This window comes from Miscanthus floridulus, chromosome 1 (genome assembly GCF_019320115.1).
Source record: "Miscanthus floridulus cultivar M001 chromosome 1, ASM1932011v1, whole genome shotgun sequence".
Taxonomy (NCBI): Eukaryota; Viridiplantae; Streptophyta; class Magnoliopsida; order Poales; family Poaceae; genus Miscanthus; species Miscanthus floridulus.
The window spans coordinates 144,828,272-144,837,548 of NC_089580.1; the positions used below are offsets into that span (position 1 = coordinate 144,828,272).

The window sequence follows — 9,277 nt, forward strand, 5'->3', positions numbered from 1 at the left end:
CATCATCTTCTTCTTCTTCTAATTCAAACATACGTTGTCCGGTCATTGGTTGACCTGCATTGAACAAGAAAACATATTAAACCACTATTATAAACAATACTAGTTTTGCAATATAGTATCTTAAATATGACAATTACCTTCATCTGCATCATTAAAGCCAATCAGCCAGTCTTTCGCACAGACCAACGCTTTCGAGAGTTTTCGAAGAGTGAGATGTCATATTTTTACCAAGCATCCTTCCTGCAGCACTAAAAGCAGATTCTGAGGACACTGTGCTAACAAGAATAGACAAGAAGTCTCTGGCCATGATAGGCATCCGAGTTTTTCTTCCACCATGCTAGAACATTAAAGTTCTCTGTCGGTCTCACCAGTACTCTAGGATCATCCAAATAAATATCTAACTCTGATCTTTCTGAGCGAGTACTCGAGTTTTGTGATGAAAATTGAGCAAATGCAAACTCTACATGCCGTTTGCCACGAAGTCCAGAAGAACTAGAATCGCCCTGACTTAAAGCTTCCTCTTCATATTTGATGAAGATAGGTATAGTGTTGCTCCTCACAATCCTCTCATACTCCAGATAATATTTCTTTGAGTAATGTCTAAGCTATCTCATCTTCGCTTCCGCTTCTGCATTCTCAATAGTCAAGTAAAAGAATCTGACAAAGTCAGCTTTCATTGATGGATCCAGGACAACACCTATGAGAAGTATCATACTATGCTCAACCCAGTATTTCTGAAACTTGGTATGCATAGCTTCAGCCAACTCATTGAGCAGTTCATTGGGTATTCCATGTCTCATCAAGCAAAACCTCTTGGACTGCCATCAACATCTTTAGAAAGAGGTGGGCTGTTGGATGCCTATCTGCAGAAAATGCTTTAGTAGCCTCACTGAACTGTTCTAGAAATTCATGAAGTGCTTTAACTTTCTGCCAATCTTGTTCACTAGGAACATCCTGATATTGCTCTGCTACGAATCTGTTGAGAGCTGCTTTATACTTCAGAGCATTACATCGGTGGGGAACATCTAGAACCTAATGCCTGAATGACTGAGTTGAATGTTTGCACACGTGAAGGTGTAGATGTGTCCCTTACTCTTCCAACTGCATTTGGTATGACTTGCAATCCTGCTTGAACCATTATATTGAGCACATGAGCGGCACATCTAACATGTAGGTGTTCACCCTTAAAGAACATCTAAGCACCTAGAGCGACACGCAAGTCTTTAATCACTCTGTTGTTCACGCTTGCATTATCTAGAGTCACCGTGAACACATGATCAACCAAATCCCACTCCATCAAGCAAGCCGTGATGCCATCTTGCACAGCAAATGAGTTGTGGGGGAAAGAGATCTGCTTGAATGCTATAATCTTCTTATGGAGCTCAAACTCTTCATCAATGTAATGAGCTGTAACTTCGAGATACCCCAAATTTTGGTTAGATGACCACAAATCAGCAGTTAAACTGACATGAGACTTCAACTTTGTGATCTTTTGATGTAGCTATAATTTCTCTTCTTCATACAACATGAGACAGTTTGCACGAACAGTTTGTCGACCCACCACATTGAATGAAGGCTGGCAATAATTCAACATCTCTTTCCAAGCAGGATCATTTGCTTTTTGAAATGCAACCTCGGCACTAAGGAAGTACTTTGCAATCAGACCTCTGAATACAACAGGATCAAATACAGAATTATCTCTATCGGACTTGTTCTTCAAAGTTGCTAAGAACCTATCCTTGTCCTCTTGGGGGATATGATGACAATAATATCCAATATGCCTATTCAAGTGAGTTATCCCTTTCCCTGACACAGAAGACAACTAGAGCTTACAGTACTTGCAGACAACCTTCTCAATTCCATCAACTATCTCTGAGTCAACATAAGCCCAAACTTTAACCCTCTTTTTCCCTGGCCGGCCTGACTGGTCAGTGGAGATAGCATCAAGACTATCCTCAACTTCTGCTGCTGTTGCTGATGAAACCCTCTCCATAATACCAGACACTCAGACTAACCAACTCAGGTTACCAGCTGTAGTTTGTCATAAACTACAGAAACATAGGTCAGCTATGGAGGGAACTACAACACAGGATACTAGAGTAAAATCTACCAGAATAGCTAACAAAGGGAACACACAAAAGGCAGGAACAAAAGAATAGCTAACATATGTAGAAGGATAGCTAAAGTAAAATCAAAGCATTTCTAAATATAGTTACATTTTACTATTACAGTTCATAATCAAAGCATTGCTGACTACTGAAGCAATTAAATAATGATGGCAACTTTAGAATGCTGATGGTAAATAATAGGATAGGAAACAACGATATCAGCTAGTAGTTGAAAACAACTCATTTAGAGCCACACGGCGATTCAACTATATCTAAGACCTCATCAGTAAGAAAATGCCAGCTAGATACAACTACTCTAGTACTCTCAACTCTACATATTCTAGATGAGTAAACAACTCCATAGCAGTAGTTGAAAACAACGGGGTTTTGATTTCCACATTTTCCAATATAGTGAAATCTAGCTACCATTGCAACTGTACCATTCAATGTAAAAATTCATATCCGTTTTAACTGAGTTTGTTCTATTATGCTAAAACATATAATCAGATAGCAGTCAGGTAATGGATGCAAGCAGAAAGTAAATTAAGAACAGAGCAGATATCGACCATGAACATGCATTAGCACATGAAAGGTGAGATTAGTAGGGGCTTACCACATATAAAACAGCAAAAAGAGAGACGGTGACAAGAATCAGGGGGGCCCAAATGCTAGAAAGAAGGTACTGCCAAGTGATAGTAGTAACTTTGCCAAAGGAACAAGACCCTGTGAAAAGAAATAAATAATTGTAAGGGAAAGGCAAGTCACTGATTATTTTATTATCATATTGTTACTGATCTGATAACCGGTACTAGACAAAAATTCTTCAGTAAATAATGATAAGGTGAAAACATAACGCCGGTTGATTATCTGATTATCATATAGTATTGCTGAAGAGATAATTGACGCTGGTGAATATTCTTCTGAACACAACTATTTTTAACTAATAAACATGTACATGAGCATGGGTTCAGCGATATATACCTTCAACTTGCAGCCATACATCAAGCCACGAAAATCGCTCCCAAAATAGCCAGGCAACCCAGGGGGACCGACCTGGATCCCATCCTGCAGCCGCAAAAGAACCATATCACAACCAAATCATGCGAACCATATCATGACCAAAATCACGTGGCGCAGAGGGACAATTCCTGGAGAAAAGATCAAGAAACCCACCTTGAAAACTTGATCGGGGGATGCGTCGAGGGAGAAGTCATCAAGCCACCGCCAACGATCTTGGAGCATCGAGGGATCTTGGAGTGTCGGGGGATGCGTCGTTGCCCGCGATGCATCGGGGGATGTGCCGGCGTGGATTTTGGAAACAAGTGCCCCGCCACCGCCGATGTCGGTGCCTCCACAACTCACGCCCTCCACCCAACCGGTCGGCCCTAGCGCTCTATTGCGAGTTTGCGACCAGGAGTCTGCTATCGATAGAATAGGAAGGCCCTTCCATTAGGATCCGCGGGCCGATCCATTCTCACAATCCACACATGACGTCTACAATCCGATTCGTGCCAGGCCTTTTAAAGGATAATCCAATCCGATTCAGGCCATTCTTAAAAGAACCCGTATACAATCCATATATATGAGCCTATGAGTTGGGGGCCTTATGACCCTTGGGCTTAGCCAATCCATTTTTAGGACACCATCCCACCATCACCCTATCGGGCAGCACGTCGTCTTCCACCAACCGATTGAGCATCGCCTCGTTGTTGATGGACACCACCCATTCCTCGGCACGATTGAGCTCGCGTGATCCTCTACTTGAACCACCGTGGCTTCTTTTGGGTGCCATCTCGTAGATTCGTTGCCTGGATGAGGCTACGTGCTTGCGGTTGCTCTAATGGCGGAGCAGTTTGTGGTAGAACCTCCTAAGTTATAGGGCCCACATGCACTTGTCACTGTCCGATGACCTTTGACATCTATGCATATGTTTCCATGAACTTAAAAAGACTGTCGGGTGTCCTCGGGGAACCCCGAATCATCCACGATTTCCGAGCAGGATCACGTTACAGAGTTATTGCAGTATTACAATATTTATTCAAATATCAAAACCAGAGTAAAATAGCGGAAGTCTTACGGTAACTTAGTTTACAACCAGTTATTTCAAACCTTACAAACTAAGTTCGATAATTATTACAAACCAAAGTAGTAGTGGAGTGGCATAATTAATATAGACATATCACACAAAATAAACATCCTGCCCAAGGATCACACATTTACTTCTCATCGTCAGAACGAACGATAGTCATGCAGCACGATCCAAAACAGATCTGCTCATGAGGCTCACCTGCAACAAGGGGTCAACAAACCCTGAGTACAAAAGTACTCAACAAGACTTAACCGAAATAAAACTGATAAGACTCAGAAATGCAGGCTCAGGGATTCAAGGTATAGTTTTAACAATAATCAAAGTTGTTTTGCGTAAAAGCTCTTTAATAAAATTCTTTACTTCAAAGGTAAAACTTTATAAGTACCACATATGAATCTGCCATGATCCGTAATGAGATCATGAACTTCATATCAATCTTTTTCGCAAACCTTTCTCAAGTTCCAGTTATTAATTACTACGATGATGAACAGTGAGTTGAGTCTCAATAACCGAGGAGCAACGACGATTCGAACCGATTAAACCCAGCTGGGGATTCCAGACCACACGACATATGCAGGTCCCCGACCTACATATACCAACCTACCCTCGGATCCTCTAAAACCAGAACGGGTCCGCGCCACCCGAGAACACAGTACTCCACCATTCCAGCCCATGGCCACGTGGGTACACGCTATTCCCGCCATCTCTCCACTCCCAGTGCGCGAGTAGCCATTCTCGTAATAGAATTGCCAAGTTCAGGCTTACCGAAGTATGTGGTTAGTACTACAAATTCTCACCTCATGCAATTCAACAACGGACGGGCCTTAATCGACACAGGCGGAAAGAACCCGCTCACAAGACCTCCATGTCTAGTGGCTCACACACACCGAGTCCGCCCGGTCTAGATTTATTACTCCACATTCCCATATCACATGCTAACATAATTAACCAATGTTCCATTTAAAATTTGCAGGTGACAGGTAATCACCCGATTTTCATCGTTCTACGCATAGCTAAGCAAAACTAGACATATACGAGTTTAAAACTGGTAATATGGTAAATATGGAATAACAAGGGTGGTAATGCACCAATTAGGCTCTTACTTAACTCCTAATCACTTAATGCAGCAATGGAAAGCAAAAGCGAAATTAATTTATAAAACACAAGGTAGGGTTGTATGCATCCGGGGCTTGCCTTCGTTGACGGAAAAGTCTGGCTCCTGCGACGTTACACAAGTATTTGATTCGACCTCAACAGACGGATTAACCTCCTCAACAGCTTGATTAACTACCACGTTTTCACCTTCGTTCACTACACGTAATAACAATGCCATGTTTAACATGATGCGGAATATGAAACATGATGCTCGATGATGGATACAAAAATTAACAATTTGAATACAACTTTCCTTCGCGGTACAGTTGCAAGTCAAACTAATCGAACCTTTTTCACAACACCCAAATCAATTGCCAAGGATCATTATCAACTAATGACCCAAGGTCATCATTCAATCCAAAAGTCCAAACAAAAACCTAAATCATTAAAGGTTACTATTTGCTTTTATGAATTAATTATTTAATTCAAAATTATGAAATAAATCAACTTATTCCAATTGAACTCAAAATTTTTGTAAATGTTCATTACATGATAACTAAGTGGCAAAACAAATTTCATAATTTTTGGATAAATAAATAAGCCTAGAAAAATCATGGTAAGTCATTTATTAATTAATTGAGCAATTTTTATCATATCCCAAAAATACTGAAAATCAATATTTCAAATTTTTTTCATATAATATACATCATAGAGAATTCACACAAAAATTTTCATAATTTTTGTAGCTCTAAATAATTCTACACAAAAATAACAAATTACAGCACTATTCATTTAATTCTGAAAAATAGAAAAATCCATTTGAACGCTGAGTCACTGACAACCGGGTCCCACTTGTCATCTTCTACCTCGCGCTTTGACCACGGCGACACGCGCGCTGACCGGCGAAAACTTGCCGACGGCGAGCTCAACGGCGACGACCAAGGTACTGAAATGACCCCTACACCCCTACGCGTCGATTGGTGGCACAATCGGGACCAATTACAGCGGCGCATGAGCATGACGACGGCCATGGCGGACACGGCAGCACGGCTGCGCTACGCCGGCGATAGGAGCTCGATAACGATGAAACAAACAACTTGGGTAGAACCAGGAGCTCACCCCGAACACACTGGAGTCGCTGGCCAAGCCTGAGAAGCAACGGAGACATGGTTCGACGGTCACAGCGGTCACGGCGGAGCAAATTTCGACGACGGCGATGCTCCGGCGACTGCAGTGGAGAAAATGGTCAATCAACCGGGCACAAAGCACCACAGCATCGAGGCGAAGCTGAAGCAAGAGTCAGAAATAGCAGAGGCTCACCGTAACGCGCTGGCCACGGCGACACGTACACCACGGTGGTGCTGCCGGCCGCGAGGAAGAAAACGATGAACGGTGAGTTCACGGCGAAATCAAGCGACTAGAGCTAGCTGGCCGGGTGCGCAAGGAACTAGCGGAGCTGGGACACACTTTGCTGCGATGGCGTGGGCGCTGGTTCGACGGCGAGAGCTCGCCGGAGTGGAGCAGCTGTGACGGGAAAACAGAGCAAGAAGAAAGGGCAAAGACGACGGCGTCGGAGCTTTATAGGGCGGCCAAGGAAGCAAGGAGAAGCCACGGCGATGCCTTTCCCGCGCCAGCGCGAAGCCAAGGCCACCACGCGCGCGCCTGGAACACCGAAGAAGGTCGCCGGCGGTGTAGCCTCGACGGTGGATAATGTTCACAGTAATTACAAGTTTGCCATTCGCCAAAATTCACAAATTACTTTCAAATTTTCATAACAACTCAAAAATCTCCAAAAACAAAAGTTGTTCAAAATCAAAAGTTCTACAACTTTGCTTCTATAACCATCTCCTAATTCGGTCTAGATTTTGAAATGAACTTTTGAATTTGAATAGGGAAATTTACCGAATTACGCCTTTTGGAATTACTCAAAATTTTTCTAAACAACTTGAAAAACTCCAAAAATAAACTTTGCTTAACTTGCCAAACTCTACACTTTTGCTTTTGGGCCCAACCCCAAAATATGCTTAGATTTTGAAATGGATTTTCAGGGTAGGGTTTAAATGCTGAAAAGCGGGGTTTTCTTGAAAAAAAATTCAAAAATCCAAACAAACTTTGAATTTAAGTCAAACAATACAATTCAACACATATCTCATGAATATAAACTTGTTTTAGTGTATGCATCTCAAAGTTTTCACCAAATGCCAAATGCTTTGCAATGCATATGATGACATGTCAGGTTTTAGTATTTTAAACACCCGGGGTGTTACAATCCTTCCCCCTAAAAGAAATCTCATCCCGAGAGTCAAAGCCATAGAGTAAGTAATGGAAAAAGAAATGTGTCAATCCAAAAACATCCAATTCTTGTTCATAAAACAGCTGAGGTTCCTATACAAAACACAATTTGTAGCAACCGAGCTCACTAACATTACTCTATTCTATAATGACGCTAGAAACTCTAGAAACTTTTCTAACAAATAGTCTTCTGATTCCCAAGTAGATTCCTCTTCTGAATGTTGATTCCATTGTATTTTATAGAACTTGATTGTCCATCTTCGAGTAACACGATCTTTCTGATCTAACACTCGGATAGGATATTCGGAATAAGTTAAATCCGGTTCTAGTTCCACTCCTTCAACTTCAACATTCTGTTCAGGCACTCGGAGACACTTCTTTAATTGAGAAATATGGAACACATCATGCACAGCTGCGAGATGTTCAGGTAACTTCAAGCGATATGCCACTTTTCCATACCTTTCCAGAATTTGATACGGCCCAATATATCGGGGTGCCAACTTTCCTTTAACACCAAAACGGTTAACTCCCTTCATTGGTGATACTTTCAGATATACAAAATCTCCTTTGTTGAATACCAATGGTCTCCGTCGTCTATCCGCATAACTCTTTTGGCGGGACTAAGCTATCCTCAAATTACTCTGTATTTGCCTAACCTTGTCCTCTGTTTCTTTCACAAGGTCAACTCTAAAGAATCTTCTCTCTCTTGGCTCAGACCAACTCAATGATGTTCTGCATCTACGACCATAGAGTGCTTCAAATGGAGCCATTCTAATGCTTTCCTGATAACTATTGTTGTATGAGAACTCGGCCAAAGGTAAGCATTCATCCCACTTATTAGAATAGTTAAGGGCACAACATCTTAACATGTCTTTAAGTACTTGATTGACTCTTTCAGTCTGCCCATCAGTCTGCGGATGATAAGCTGTACTATACAGAAGTTTGGTACCTAACGAAGCATGTAAGTGTTTCCAAAAGCTGAAAACAAACTGTGTACCCCTATCTGACACTATAGTCTTGGGTACTCCATGGAGACTCATGATTCTTGCCAAATACATCTTGGCATATTGGATCGTAGGGTATATGGTCTTGACTGGAAGAAAATGTGCTGACTTAGTGAGTCGATCTACAATAACCCATACTGAGTCAAATCCCTTTGATGTCTTGGGTAGACCAACAATAAAGTCCATACTTATGTCCTCCCACTTCCAAGATGGAATAGGCAATGGTTGTAATTCACCAGCAGACCTCAAATGTATAGCTTTCACCTTTTGACAAGTATCACACTTCGCTATATATCTAGCAATTTCTATTTTCATTTTAGTCCACCAGAATCTTTGCTTCAAATCATGGTACATCTTGTTGCTTCCCAGATGGATAGATAACCTAGTAGCATGTGCCTCATCTAGAATTGACTGCCGCAACTCCGGAACTTTTGATACCACTAGGCGATCCTTGAACCATAACACATCTTCCTCATCTATGTTAAAACATTCTGCTTTTCCATCCCTGACTCTTTCCTTGATATGGACTATACCCTTGTTTTCCTTTTGAGCAGCAATAACTTGATCTCGAATAGTGGCTTCAACAATTATGTTGGTCAAACTTCCTTGTTGAATTACTTCTACATTCAACTTTTCCATTTCTTGACATAAATTCAGACCCATTGTTCTCACTGTCAGACAGTTGCAAT

At 41.6% G+C, this 9,277-nt stretch overlaps 1 pseudogene; it reads right to left on the bottom strand.

Annotated features, from left to right (window-relative positions):
* Nucleotides 1–352: 352 nt before the first annotated feature.
* Nucleotides 353–2,921, bottom strand: LOC136496841 (zinc finger BED domain-containing protein RICESLEEPER 2-like; annotated as a pseudogene).
* Nucleotides 2,922–9,277: the final 6,356 nt, after the last annotated feature.